The sequence below is a fragment of the Lethenteron reissneri genome, chromosome 4 (genome assembly GCF_015708825.2).
Source record: "Lethenteron reissneri isolate LAM-NWPU_2019-01 chromosome 4, ASM1570882v1, whole genome shotgun sequence".
Taxonomy (NCBI): domain Eukaryota; kingdom Metazoa; phylum Chordata; class Hyperoartia; order Petromyzontiformes; family Petromyzontidae; genus Lethenteron; species Lethenteron reissneri.
This window is the reverse complement of record NC_083782.1, coordinates 10,875,519-10,891,575: the sequence shown is the minus strand read 5'-3', so window position 1 is coordinate 10,891,575 and position 16,057 is coordinate 10,875,519. Positions and strand designations below refer to the sequence as shown.

The 16,057-nt window shown below is 50.7% G+C and overlaps 1 long non-coding RNA gene across 1 annotated transcript in view; it reads right to left on the bottom strand.

Moving 5' to 3' along the window:
- Positions 1 to 1,934, bottom strand: part of LOC133350912 (uncharacterized) — a 9,202-nt gene extending 7,268 nt beyond the window's left edge. The window contains exon 1 of the long non-coding RNA XR_009756121.1: positions 1,801 to 1,934. This is a non-coding gene — a long non-coding RNA (uncharacterized LOC133350912). The remainder of the gene's footprint in view (positions 1 to 1,800) is intronic.
- Positions 1,935 to 16,057: the final 14,123 nt, after the last annotated feature.

The window sequence follows — 16,057 nt, the reverse complement described above, 5'->3', positions numbered from 1 at the left end:
CTCCTGAAAAGAAGTTTTGAGACTGACGGAGTTTTCTTTCTTTCCTGGATCCATAAATGCCGTTGGGGGAGGGCTTGGTTTATGCTATATTGGAAATTGCTTCACAAATGACAGCTTTTGTACGACTTTTAGGGTTGTTGTTGTTGTTTTTCCTGCCCTGGTCGGGACAGAGAGATATGTTGACGGGAGGCGCTTGGCAGAGCGGCGTCAACTGAAGCCTCCTGCGCGGAGCGGCCGCGTGTTCGCCGCTTGGTAAAACCGGTTCGCGGTTATAACCTGACAGGCCGCCGCCCCGGTCAATACCGCGGGTGTGAAAATAACTACAAAACACGTGACACCTGCTTCGCGGTGGAAATACAAATTCCCATGACGTCATTCGAGCAAGACATCGTGTGCTGATGTCATGGTCCAAATTGGCCAAATTTTCTAAAATCGCAAATTGTAAAATGAATAAATTGGGAAACGCAAAGCAGAAGCGAAGCGGTCGTGGTCGCCAAATAGTGCAGACAACTTGGAAGGCCGCTCCTAAACAGAGTCTTGGCATTCCGCGAGGCTCCGCTGGGTAAACGAGTGACATAATAATTATACATGATTGATACTGGGTTGAATAATGACATGATTGGTACTGTTACACGGGCTATTAGTGTGCATGTGTTTCCAATGGACAGTTCTTTAGCTGTGCCAGCCAGCTCGGGGGCTCGGTTATATTCTCCGCATTCCCCAACTGAACATCGGCACTTCCTAATGAGTTCGTATTGCATAATTGAGTGATTTTAAGTCTCCATTAATCGATTGCTGTTTTCTTGCTAATTACCCAACGCTAATTAACAGCGGGCTTCCGCAAACGAGGTCGTTTGCGGCCTCTTCCTTTTGTTGGCACCACGGCGAGGCGCGCGATTGTAAATTTCGCTCAAAGTGGCGACGCGTCCACGAATCCGAGGGCGCATTAATTCGCAGCGACAGCAAATTTGTAATTCCTCACCGCCGCCGTCGAATGCAACGCGAGAAGACGACGCTTAATTATTCGTATTTGTCAAAATGCGTAATTGCCTGCTGACATTGCGCTGAATTCTTATTGCTACTACCATAGTTTTTGTTATTTTCAAAAGGGTTGTTGTTGTTGTTTGCCGTGACTCGAGCACACGGAGTGGTCACCAGCGTGCGGCGACAGAAGAGAGCCTTGCGTGTCGAAGCCGGCGACATGTTACTTCACCCTCTCATCTCTCATCCCTGGACGCGTCCTCCGCCCAAGTGTTGCTTGTAACCGAGCTAGATGTAATGCTTAATTAGCAGGAGTTAAGCTCACGAATCGGCCGATCGATCCATCAATCGCGAATCGGTCTGCGAGCAAAGACAAAGAAAAAAAACCAAAGATCCCCCGTGTAGCCTTAACAGACTGTTGGGAAAGTGATGTTAGCGAGCACCTATTAAGAAGAACAATACTGCACTCGAGGGGAGTGGGTGGTGGCAGAACCGCGCCCGGCCACCTTTGTCTCCCCCATTGTTGACCGTTCACATACCGCACCAGGTGCGTACTCAGTTAAGGCTGAGTCGACCTAGGGGGCGAGGCCCCATCTGTGACGCGTCTGATAATTCGTCACCGCTTGATGGCCGTGAGCGGGAATCCAAATCTGGTTCGTCACCGCCGCGCCACGGCTCACTTCCCCACACTGAGTTAACAAGACAAAAATCACCCGTGTAGCCCCTAAAGACTTTTGGGACAAGTCGATGTTCGTGAGCAATTATGGAAATCGGAACGGCACGCGAAGGTCCTGGGTGGTCTGCAACACGCTCGGCCACCTTTGTATCCCGAGTGGCGATGTCCACACCGCACCAGGTACTCATTGACTCTCAGTCGGACCTAGGGGAGGCCCAGGACCGGCTCAATGAAGCGTCACTGGGTGTTGGCGGCCCTGAGCCGAAATCGAACTCTGGTCCCCTTGTTTCTGAGCTCAGCGCGCTAACCGCTGCACCACCGCTCCCCCGCCGCCAGTTAACGAGCGCACAGCCGCGTGCGCTTCCTCGCGCGTGGCCGTCTGCGGTAAACTCACGTGTCCAATATAACGGCCGCCGATGATAACATTTTTTTTTTTAAGCCGAGGTGCAGCTTCCTCAATTACCTCCTGAATGCGGCTCGCCTCCGCTGACCCCAATACGGCGCGGGGCGGCGCGTGTCAACATATCTGTCACATAAAGGGGGCATTAGATGCCCCCATTTACCGCAGTAAACCCGTCCGCGGTGGATGTGGCTCAGGCTGGAGCAGCGCCTCTCTCGCGCCCAGAGGCGGCTGCGAGTTCAAAGCCCGATTTGTGAGTTGCCACAGCGCTGTCATCAACACCAAAGACAAAGACCCCCCCCCCCCGGTGTAGCCTTCGACAGACTGCTGGGGCAAGTGCTATTAGCGAGCACCGATGAAGGCCGGCACGTCGCACGAGGGGTGGGTGGCCACCACCACGCCCGGCCGCCTTTGTCTCCCCAATGGCGATGTTTACTACACACCGCACCAGGTACTTATTTCAAGCTGAGTCTACCTAGGGGAGGCTCAGGACCAGTTCATATAAATGTCACTGGTGCGAGCGAGAATTGAACTCGGGTCCCGGGTTTGTATCGCAGCGCGTTAACGTCTACACTACCACCACCATCACCACCACCATCACCACCACCACCATCACCACCACCATCACCACCGCCACCACCATCACCACCACCATCACCGCCACCACCATCACCACTACCATCATCACCACCACCACCATCACCACCACCATCACCACCACATCACCACCCCATCACCACCACCATCACCACCACCATCACCACCACCATCACCACCACCATCACCACGACCACCATCACCACCACTATCACCACCACCACCATCACCACCATCACCACCACCACCATCACCACCACCATCACCACCACCACCATCACCACCACCACCACCATCACCACCACCATCACCACCATCACCACCATCACCATCACCACCACCACCACCATCACCACCACCACCATCACCACCACCACCATCACCACCACCACCATCACCACCACCATCACCACCACCACCATCACCACCACCACCACCACCATCACCACCACCACCACCATCACCACCATCACCATCACCACCACCATCACCATCACCACCACCACCATCACCACCACCACCATCACCATCACCACCATCACCACCACCATCACCACCACCACCACCATCACCACCACCATCACCACCATCACCACCACCACCATCACCACCATCACCACCACCATCACCACCACCATCACCACCACCACCATTACCACCACCATCACCACCATCACCACCATCACCATCACCACCACCATCACCACCACCACCACCATCACCACCACCATCACCACCACCACCATCACCACCATCACCACCACCACCATCACCACCATCACCACCATCACCACCACCACCATCACCACCATCATCACTAGCCATGGTCTATCCACTGCTGGACGAAGGACGCCCTTTATCCAGCCATCACCATCCCTCGCAGTGTTTTTTATGATTCGTGTAGACTGTAGACAGCGTAGAGGCTCGCGGCTGCCCTGATTAATACTGCGGTGTGGCACCGAGCGTGATGACGCTGCGCGCCGCCTGTTGCGCCGTGAACGTTAAAGATCCCGTGGCGTCATGAACAAGAGTGGGCCACTGTGTGCTGGCGTCAGGGTCCAGATTTTCCAAACATGAAAATGACACCGCACTTTACTCAATTGGGATGACTGTAAACACATCGATAATCGCCCCCTGTTGGCAGATTACAATGCCTGATTGCAGGCCAGGTGCCCACAGGGACGGCTGCCACTGGGGATGTCCTTTCAGAACAGACGTGTGGAGATGACATGCGACGTGAAGCACTCCCAGTGTGTAGGAGAGCGGTCTATCAAAAACACGTAATTCTCATGACCGAGAACGCTTTTTTGCCACGTCCCAAACTCCCAAGTTGCTGAAATGAAATTTCTGAAAAAATTCGAGCATCCTCCCCATGCACCAAATATGAAAAGGGCAGAAGCATCTTCTCTGGTGAGACTCCCCAATGCCATCATCATTATCATCATGATCCACTGTTGGATGGAGGCTTTGCCGAAGCCCTCATCATCCTTCAGTGTCACGTGCCAAGACAATGGGCAGGTCCCTCGCCCCCGGCCCCGCCTCTGTGCACCCAGCAACATGAATTCGTTCACCACAGGTGGGGTAAACGGTGGGTAATTCCTCCTCTGTCAAAATATCCTGCCGGCATGCAAGAGTGGGTTAAATACCCTCGAGAGAGACTCTCTTGGGGAGCTCCCTTTCGTGGAAGGCCCGTCCGCTGGCAGGGCTGTGAACAGGACATTGCGGGCCTGCGCCCTTCGCCTGCACCGCCACCGGCGCGAGTCTTTCTTTGTATTCTGAGTTCTCTGATCTTCCACCCACACTCACTAATGATCCCATCGCAGACCCCCTGGGAAACGTTCTTGACACTCAATGAGACTTTCCTGGCTAAATGCAGTGAATAAAATAATTCTCACGCCGTCCCCGCACCGACGTGCTACTTGTGACAACCCTTGGCATTCGAGCGCTGTGCAGTGCCGCATTTCAGCCGGGAAACACTCGGGAACGCCGCTCTTCCGGGAATGATTTTGGTCTCCAGCCACATCCACATCTCGCCGTATCGCCTCCTTGTCATACCGCGGCAGTGTGCGTGTCGAGGGCTGTGAAAACTCACGTACGACAACATTGAGGTTCGATGACTAACGCAGGCTCGGTCTTCGTCGCCGCGTCTCCTGTCCAACCCTCTACACCGGTCTTTGCCCAATATTCTGCACAGGCCATCGCTTCTGGTATCGGCATTGCCACATCTTGAGGAGTGCATTGTGGTACTGCAGGGCATCTCAGGAGATGGCCCATGGGTTGCTTCTCCTGACAAGCACACATTGGTCGGTTGTTGTGTAGAAGCCCCCCCATGATTTCATGAGAGAGTTGCATCTGCCGAAATCCACTCTCTTCAGTCGGGTTAGGCTCCACCAGGTAATCCTTTTGGAATTGGTGCCAGATGCGGGCTTCTCACTGGGGGTGGTTCTTCGCCGGCTCCAGGCGCGGTCGTGAAATGCGACACCCTCGCACTCCCAGTGCCGCTGTGTTGCTGTTGCTCTCGAGACCGCGTTGACGGCATCCGTCGCCATTTCTCACTTCACAGCATGGGCCGCGTGAAGGCTGCCACGTGGCACTCCTGGTGGTTGTGCCTTGCGCCGATACTAATGAGATGTTAACTACCTCGCCTGGTATACAGGTCATGGGTTCGAATCCGACCCCTACGATGTTCTCCCCGTGGTCGCGTGGATTTTTGTCCAGGTCCTCCGTTTTTCCCCTCCACATTTAGAAACGCACGTTCGGAGTATTTGTCTGCTCTACATTTCCACACGATAAGCCACTTTCGCTGCGCTATAGTTTATAACCATATCAGGTGAGACATTACACCGTGAGCTCACTCACGTGCGGCCTCTAAGTGCCGTAGCCGAGTGGTGGTGGTGGTGGCTATGCACGTGGCCTGTAATAACCCGGCACTGCGTGGGCAGCAACGAGGCTTGGTAAACGACACAGATGTTGCAAATGTTCCTTCCCCTGGGCGTCTAGGAGGTGCCGTACCCTGGCTCGCCAGGAGCACGCAGTAGAGCAAATGTGGACTCCACCTGTTCCGTCTGGATGGGATACAGCGTTTCCCCCTCGCACACGTGCGTTTCTCCAGATACTCCGGTTTCCTCCCAGATGTAAACATTCATTCATTGGCCGGCAGCACCTTAATGCACTCGAGCAGGGGTCGGCAACCAAAATAACAATTCGGTAAAAAACAAACATCAACATGTTAATGCACTGTGGTGGTGATTTCGAGACGATGGTCCCCAATCAATAACGTCACGAAGCAGCCCTTGAAGAGCCGCAGGTTGTCGACCCTCATATAGAGGAGCCCAGAGCTTGGGCAATTGTTGGCTGTGCCGGCTCAACACGTGGCTGCCTTTCCGTCCATCCGTGGTTCTTCCTTGCACCTCCGAGTCACCCCCTCTCTCTCTCTCCCTATATCTCTCTATCTCTCTCTATCTCTCTCTGCGAGAGCGAGCTGACACTGTGGAGTGGCGGCGCAGCCGGCCACGCGAAATACGACGACCGGGTGCTCCAGAATGGGACTGGAGGTGAATGACGAACGTTGACCCGGGTGCTCCGCACTGGTACTCGGCACAGCCTCCTCGATGCGTTCCGCTTCCACCCGAGGCCACCAATGAATGCAACGACGAGACAACGGCGTCCCCGACGCATTCTCACTTCCAGCGCTCTACGGATCTCACGCTCAACCTCCTCTAAATGAGAATAATCCCGACAATATGTTACCGCTCCGTGTCTTTGCGGTGCTGCGGGTTTAAAACTCACGAGTCGCTCTCGATTGGACTCGCCGAATCCATCGAGCGGAGCGCTGGTTTTTCCTAACCTGCGGCCGGAGCCCGGGCACAAAGCTGGTTTAATTAACAGCGACTGCTTCCAATTGCGCTGTGTTTCACGCAGCGCCTAATGAAAATAAACTCGACGGTGAGCCCCCTGGATTATTTTATTTGGTGCGGGGGGACTCGATTACCAAGAGCAGCAGCTGCAGCAGCTGCAGCAGCAGCAGCGATGTTATCCGAGGGATACGGCAGTCAGTCGCGCAGCAATAGCAGGCGAGGCCCTCTGCTGTGAATGAAAGTGATCGATCAATGGGCAGGACTGTCGTGTGCGCGCATAAATTCAACTCTTGAATACCCATTTCTTTACAACTGCTTTTGACGTGTAGCTTGTTGGCATGGTTGCCTACGTACGGTGCGAAAGAAGTTTAACATACATGCACACAACTCGGGAAGGGATGCGAGTTCACCTCCTGGTCCTGGGATTTCCCGAGTGTCCGCGAACTGATTTGAGTTCGTGACGCTGCCGCCACTCTCGCCGCCGCACGATGTCCGCTCGCTCGCAAAGAGGTCGGGCGACTCGGAGGCACGAGGAGGAACCAAGGCGAGTGGGAAAGCACCACCAGCAGCAGCAGCAGCAGCCAAGTGGTGAGCGGGCGCCAACAACTATTGCCCAAGCTCTGTGGTTCTCTACATAATGAGATGTTTCAGCCAATTCATGAGTCCTGTATACACGTGGCGGGAAACCGGAGCACCTGTGGAAAAACTACTCACGCATGAGAGAGGGCAACACTCGGATTAGATTCGTCCACATATTGCTACCCACGGCAGCCTTCTAAACTAAACTCTTTTTTAATGTTACCAGGAGGCTGTCACCCATAACTGTACTGACTAAAGACTGCGCGCGGTTTGTCCACTAGGGGCGCCGCCCCTCCAAGCACCTGGAGATGAACAATAATATTTCTAATAAAAAATACTTTTCTGTAAATTGTTTGTTTAAAAATCAAATGTAATGATTATTTAAACGTGAATTGCCTAATGAAGATCACATTTTCAATTGTTCACTTTAGAGACCGCTGCAACTCGTGGAGGTCCCGGGGCGGCTGCGAAGGCGTCCGAGTGAGACGCCTCCTCCATTCGTTCACCGCGGTGAGCAGCTTCAGGCGTCGTGTCGCCACGCCGTTTGAGACCCACGCAGGGCGGTGAGAAGGGCGCCCGCGGCTGTGATGACGACGTCACGACGCCAGGGTGCATGGTGCAAATAGAACAGGCCAGGGACTTTGGCAGTGTCAAGGGGATTGTGTCGTGTGGACTTGAGGGTCATGGGGACAGCATTTGAGTGCTTTGCTTCGTATTGTTTATCAATGGTCGACGAGACAGTTTAGTTACTTTCACGGGGAGTCCAATAACATGACGAGGTTTGTTCTTACGTAGAACACCAGATGTTCAGAGGTCACTCACAACAGCCCCACCTAGTGGCGATGTCACGAGCCGCCACTGCTAAAGTCCGCATTCAATTAGAATTATTATTTTGAGCCCATTTGTAACATAATTAATATTTTTTCAAGAGACACCTGATTCTTAGGTACGGGCATTCCGCCGGGCGTTCCAGCCAGCATCATCACCATCAGGCAGTAACCAAAGTTGTGGCGTCTTTGCGGTCCACCTCCTTCACCTCTTTCCTTTCCTCCATGAAAGGCTCACCTCTTCTTTCCCTTCCCTCCCCTCGCCCCTCCACTCCTTCCCATTGCTTCCCGACCTCTTCGTGATTCCTAAGCACCCCTCAATCGCCGTCACTGATTCCTCAATCTTTGCAGCACGCCCCTGCCAACTCCATCACTCCATTCTGTCATCGTTGTGTAAGTAATGTCAAGCGCCATTGAGTGAAGGTGCTCTGTAAATATGAAATTCGACGAGATTAGATTTGGCCGTGTCGGGTGAAGGAGGGTGTCTGACACATAATTTACTCACGCGGCGATCTGACCCAAGGATCGATCGCGAATCAAAACATTGGTCGCGAAAGGCGACACGTGCCACCGTCTTTGTCTTCAACAACCAAGCGTGCGCTGTGGGTGTGTTGATAAAAACACAAACTCGCAGCAGACACCTCAAGTCCCTTGAAGGGGTCCAGCGCACAACGAACGGAAACTGCGACGTGAAGTCAACAATCACCAACTCATCAACAATCACAAACTCATCAACAATCACAAACTCATCAACAATCACAAACTCATCAACAATCACCAACTCATCAACAATCACAAACTCATCAACAATCACAAACTCATCAACAATCACAAACTCATCAACAATCACCAACTCATCAACAATCACAAACTCATCAACAATCACAAACTCATCAACAATCACAAACTCATCAACAATCACAAACTCATCAACAATCACAAACTCATCAACATTCACAAACTCATCAACAATCACAAACTCATCAACAATCACAAACTCATCAACAATCACAAACTCATCAACGATCACAAACTCAACAACGATCACAAACTCATCAACGATCACAAACTCATCAACAATCACAAACTCATCAACAATCACAAACTCATCAACAATCACAAACTCATCAACAATCACCAACTCATCAACAATCACAAACTCATCAACAATCACAAACTCATCAACAATCACAAACTCATCAACAATCACAAACTCATCAACATTCACAAACTCATCAACAATCACAAACTCATCAACAATCACAAACTCATCAACAATCACAAACTCATCAACGATCACAAACTCAACAACGATCACAAACTCATCAACAATCACAAACTCATCAACAATCACAAACTCATCAACAATCACAAACTCATCAACAATCACAAACTCAACAACGATCACAAACTCATCAACAATCACAAACTCATCAACAATCACAAACTCATCAACAATCACAAACTCATCAACAATCACAAACTCATCAACAATCACAAACTCATCAACAATCACAAACTCATCAACAATCACAAACTCATCAACAATCACAAACTCATCAACAATCACAAACTTCTCCGACCGACCGAACGAACCAAACGAGCCACTTTGGGATTCGATGAAACAGATAAATTTGATGAAATAAAATAAGAATAAGATGTGTCACCCTTTCTGGTAATAACTCACGAGGTGTCAAGATGTTCAAACACCAGATAGGCACCTTTTGCAATGCATCACGTCTGCGTTAACCACACGCACTTGTGGCAACACACACGAACAAGCATGCTCCGATGATTCTAGATATGTGCATTGTGTTTTAAACTGACTGGCCCGATCGGCTGATTTGCCCGTTCGGCCAATTGAATCTCGCAAACAGGTCCCATAGATAATTTATGTCACAGTGAATGTGAACTATAGCGGGTTAACGAGTGTTTACTTGCACTTACAGGCTAAAGCAACTATTTTATTCTGTTGCTTTCAGTTCTCCAAATCGGCTTCTCCATGTCTCCTTAGAGTTCGTCATTCTCTTGGGACAATGCCATTTCTGTTGCGTTACTTACAGCACCTTCAGTGCAAAGGCGCCGAATGTGAGTACGTTGAACTTCTGTCGCACCTTACGTAGGCAACTAATCGGAGGTACGGGGAAAGGCCAACAAACTAATAAATGCAACGCGTTGCCAATGCAAAAGGGTCCGACGCAAATGTGAATTTGGATTCCATGCCGACTTAAAGCTCCCTCGCAAGTCGCTCCGCTGCAAAGGGGCAAATCTCCGGCGACTTATTGACGGGATGACGACGCGCTGGTTGGAGCTGCTGCGGTGGCAGATCGCTCCCCAAGTCGCTCCCCGAGTCGCTCCCCCCGAGTCGCTCTCCCCGAGTCGCTCTCCCCGAGTCGCTCCCCCCCCCTCACCCCCACCGCGTCTCCGGCCAAAGAGACGAGTGAGGTGATCGAGATGGATGGCGCTGTTCGCTTCGAGCACAAACAGCGGCGCTGTTTGAGGGGTCGTTCTTGTTGAAGTCGTGCGGCCGCAGGTTTTTGGTGCACTGCCCTCTACTGCTCCCAATGGCGACTGCACGGCTCCCCTGTGCATGATGGTTGCCCATCCTCGGCACTATCCAGGCACACCGCTGGTGACTTCCGAGGCCGATGGGATTCGGTGGCGTTGTGCGCGATTTGGTCACTGGCCTCTATGGAGCAACCACTGGCAACGACAACTGTGTCCAACGTGCGTCACCTGTGCTCTGTACCACACTGCAACGTCTATTTTCTGAAAAAAATATTGGATTACATTTTTTTGTACCAGTCATAAGTGACCGGGCCGAAACCATCAACTGGCCGTGCTTTAGAGACCGAGGTTCAATCACAGGAGGTCGGGGGACACGGCTAGAACCCAGAGTCAACCCAGGGTTTCAGCGGTGCCGGCTCGTTGGCTCTGACGTGGTATTTTCACCCCTTGCTCCACCTTGGCCTCGTGCTTCTCCTACCCTACACGTTCAAGAAGGCGCCCTTCACGAGGACTCTCAGCGGTCAGAAGCCCCCAACGAATGCGTCCTTGTGAGCTGTGCAGCGGTAGCAACTCGAGTCGCGTTGCTTCGGTCTACTGCTCGACGTTTCGCTTACCAGGTCTTATGTTTCGATTTAAAGCTTTCGTGACTGCAGGGATTCATCTTCTTGGTTCTTTCGGTAAAGTCACGTAGAAGGGAAATAATAAAATAATAAAAATAAAACATAATAAAATAATTCTCACGACGTTTCGGCCACAACGTAAGCAAGCCTTCCTCATTCTTTCTTCACCTGAGGACGGCTGCTTGCGTTGTGGCCGAAACGTCGTGATAATTATTTTATTATGTTTTATTTTTATTATTTTATTATTTCCCTTCTACGTGACTTTACCGAAAGAACCAAGAAGAAGGTCTTATGTTGTCTTCCTCGCTCCCTGCTGTCTTCTCGAGGCTGCTGCTGCTGCTTCTGGGCATCACGGTGCGAGATGTTAACTATCTCGCCTGCTATACAGAAGGTTGTGGGTTCATTAGATTTTTTTCCCAGATAAATTCTAATTTGTGCTATAATGAAGGTCCATTTCCCGAAACGTCAGCAATTATATATATATTTTTCCTTTTAAGGCCGTAGTGCTATTAAATATCGTTATCGACGTTTTCTTTTTCCCAGTTTAAATGTTGGGTCATTATCCCCACAGAGCACAGTGATGATTTAAAACCTGTTCAAGAGTTACAACTTCTTTGGTTTGCACGGAAATGTTTGCACGTGTAGAAAAAAAAGGTGCAAATGTTCGATGTAACCTGGCAACGGTGAGTGGTTTTTCTGTTCATGCTCGGACCACATTTTTCAGACAAAATCCTCAGGAGGGCAAATTTGCCGTGGCAGTCTGCACTTTTGTGCAGTTGGTGTTTTTACAAATGGGCTTGCATTCATCACACAGAGGTTGTGGCCCCATTTGGAGAAATTGCTCCCAACTGTACGTTAATTTGTATTGTCATGCGCTCGCATTTAAACACGGAATGCCGTGGCTGAATGGGGGATGCTGCCCCAGAGGTGTAACGGTGAGCACACCGGACTTGCAATCCAGAATCCAGACGTCGCAGGTTCAATTTCATCTCCGGGTGCGGAAGTTTCAATATCGGTGCAAGTTTCTTAAATCTTTCCCACCACCGCCGTCCAGCCAGCAGTGTCAATGGGTTCGCCACATTTAGTCCATCAGCAGGTCGTTTGTGGTGGAGTGAAGTGTGACGTTATCCCACCACTTCCAAGACATCTGGCCAGCGTGAAAGAGCAGGCCAAAGAAATACAAATTACACCTTTCGTGCGAAGCTTTGAATCCCTCTTCTTTTTTTTTTACATAAATGAGGCCCTTCTGACAAGCAGTGGCATGGGCAAGACATTGCAGGGATGCACCTTTATCATTTACTGTGCTGAATAGCACCTTGTGGCGATGCTGTGTTTCGCTCCCGTGATCCAACGCTTCGGAGGAAAGGGTTGGCGGATCACGCAGAGAATGGTGAAATTCCCCCAAACCACGGGGCTGCAGGCTGGCTGAGAGTTTGCGGGACGGTAAGTGGGTTTCCAGACACGAAGCTGTGCGGAGATTTGTATGTATATTGAACTTTTTCGCACCGTACATAAGCGGCCACGCTAATCGAAGGTACGGGGGAAGGACAGCAAACTAAACACAAAAAGCAGTTCTAAATAAATTAGTTTCAATCTATATTTAAAAATGGATAGCTCCAGTGGCTTCCTAATATCGTGAGGAAGAGCGTTCCAGACTGGCCACAGAAGTGCACCTAAGATTTGAGCACGATGCCCTGGTACGTGCGGATTTTATTGCACGTTCTGCAGCAAAACCAAGCTCAAGTTACGAGTCTACGTGCCCTACGCAATCGCTGACAATTGTCCGTTCCAGTACAATGATTAGGAGAAAACGTGCTGATGTGGCACGCTATAATTAATAGGGAAAATCGGCGGTTCCTGCCTTTTGAGACCGGGAATCGATTTTGAAATCAGACACCGCTTTTACCAATGGTTGTTTAAGCACCCTAAATCGATACATTACCCTTTTTTCATTCTCAAAATTAGCGATTCCAAAAAACAATGGCAACCTACTCTCCATTCCATTTTCTCTGTTTCAACTCGTTTGCGTTAACGGTCCGCCATTACTAACTCCTCCTCCTTGTTCTGTAGACGCAGCGCAACAACTACAAGTGCGTCAAGAGCACCGGAGCGTATCGCCGTGATGTCTCCTTCGTATCTGTCAATCGGACATTGCGTCGTTATACGTTGTATGGCCTGTTCTGGATGAACACAGTTTTTAATTTTCCATTTGTCCATTAGGTATCCGCTTCTGCCATAGCTCGTGCAATGGATGGTGATCGCTCATACACTGCCATGTTGTCCTGTTGTCTGCTGTCCCGACAGACATCTCCCAGTACTTGAGCGAACTTGTTGTACGCGACGTGTAGTTCGCACCTCTGATTAGCATGCTTTGGCTACGTACGGTGCGAAAGAAGGTCGACATACGTACATGCATAGTTCGTTATTAAAGGAGTAAAATAGACACAACTGAGCGCTAAGTTCTTTTCGAAGAGATGTACACCTGGAGGTGTCGCGGCTTGGCTCACGCGGTGCGTTAATGGGAACGGAGCGCTCCGATTGCGCCGTGGTTTCACAAGCTCGAAGGCACGCAGGGGAATTAGGGCACACAAAGTGGCACTTTTTTGCGTCACAAGTAAAACTGTCAGCAATTAGCACGCGGTGCCGTATTGCTGCGGCTGATTTGAACAGGGCTCATCGACAGAATAACATTTCGCCAAACTCTTCCAAATTAGTGGCCTTTTTTTACCTTTATTTTTTACTTTTTACACCCAATTTATTCCGGGTATGATATCGGCGTTATCGCACGAGAGGAAGAATCAGAAGAAGAGTTAATTCGGAGATCTCAGACATCAGCGCACCCCATGTGTGTGAGAGTAACTGCTGAAGAAATGTTGGACAGGACTTCGCCAAACAAATCCTTTAAGCCGCCACTTCATCCTTCACACGGTAGAGGGCGCACTTTCCCACACTCTGCTTTAAGATTGCTTGTTTGATGCATGACAGTCAAACCAATATTTTGTTTAATTCTCCAAGTTGGAATTTAGTCAAATCAAAGTGTGAAAGAAATTTGAATGTGGTGGCATGTTGGGTATTTGAACACTCTCCCAACTTCCCTGCCACTGAAAGCAATGTTCATCCTATGACAGTCAACCAATTATTTTGCCTTATGAGAGCTGCGGTTTAGCCAAATCGAGTGCTAAAATCACATTTCATGTTTTATTCGTGTGGTCGTTGATGACTGGGCTGAGACACAAATCACTTTTCTCGGCTTGAGAACCCGGAATCCAACCCCAGGATCAAATCCCGGTTCTCAAGTGGAGCACGTTGATGGTGGTCTCAGTCCAGTCACCAATGACTGCACAAAAGACATTCTCATTAGGCTGCTGCAAGCCCAACTGCTAAGCCGGATCGCCCACACGCACGGAGACTGTTGGGCTGAGCAAACTTCTTCTCACGAATAAACTTCTGGGAGGAAATCCCACCCACGGTTTTGTCCAGACCCCGTGTCTGGACAAAACTGTGAGTGACTGTGCAGACGAGCGTTAGTGGTAGGGTGCTCCCCTCCGAGCCTCTGGCTATCTCCTTCACACACCCTGGAGGCCACTTCTCATCCGCTGATAATGCGGTGCTCAAGCTGGTAGACTTCGTAATGAGAAGGCAGTGAGGGGCGCAGCCCTGTGCACGTCCTGCACACGCCAGTGCTGGTGGAGGGAACTCTACTCGAGATCTAGAGAGCCCATCTCGAGGATATCGAGGTCTACACACCACCCCTGTTACCACGTATTGCTCTCTCACACTTGTGGAGGGTGTTTGGTCGACTCTTTCACGCTGGCCAGACGACTTGGGTTATCACGTTTGGATGGTTGTTACAACCAGCAGCAGCACCAGCATCATCATCATCATCAGCCAGTTGTCAGAGATTCCATTCAAACGCGGCCACGTCTGCGAGTGCTTCAGCAGCACCGCCAGCGTGGCTCTTGCACGGGCACCGACGTTTCGCTGGAGATTCCACCGAGCATCGTCAGGTTGTTAACAGGAGCTAAACTCTCGGTGAGATTTTGCTCACGCGGTCTGACCCCAACAATATATTATAAATCACAATATTGTGGAGACGAAAGCCAACCTACGCGTATTAAATGCGTGTTGTAGTTAATGGCGCTTGTGCACAACCGCCAATGCAGCAGCAGCGTCGCTGTGTCGCTCGCGTGACGCTGCAGTTGTGGTGCGCTCGCCGACCGCCGCAAGTAAACGCCCTTCGCCGGCGACCTCGCAAAGCGTCCCTCTGTCCGGCCGCTCGGCAACTCCGCGGCCAAGCGCGTTCTACAGCGGGAACGGCCGCGACGTGTCTCCCGAGGCATTGCCAGCGGCGACGCCTCCACGTGGCGCGCGCCGAGTGTACGGCGGCTGTTTAGCGACTTGCGCCGCGCCCTTCCCATGTTTAAATCCTTTATATTAAGTTCACTTGCGCGCTTGCTTGCGCGCTTACGACCGTGCAAATATTTCGGTCGTTTTTTAACCCACTTCCCGTGATCCAATCGAGCTGACATTTTGCACACAGACTCGTTGTGCGTGACAATTTATTTTCGTGAAAATTTTTTCTCTCCAAAATGTTACACTTTTTAGGAAAAAAAAAGATATTTAATTACCAATTGATTAATGGTGGCAGGCAATCATCTGAGCCATAGGTGGCAGCCATCTCAAGCCAGAGGACGAGAGGACTCTAGCCGCCACGCATATAAAGGATTTATAGTGAAAAACTTTGTTTTTACGGGTTAATTTTTTCTTTATCTCAAAGCGCTCGCCATCGCTCTTGCGCGTGCTCGCGCTTGTTCTCCCCTTTGCTCTTCCAAACGCAGAGACCGGAGCACAGGAGGTGATGTTCGTAATCAGAACGAATGGGACACAATCGTGCGACTCCCATGCACGGACATCAGGGTTGCGATTTCCGCACCAATTTCCGCAAACATGCTGTTTTCGACCGCATTTTGCGGTAGTTTCTGTGACCCTCTTCCGCACAAATTTCCGCAATT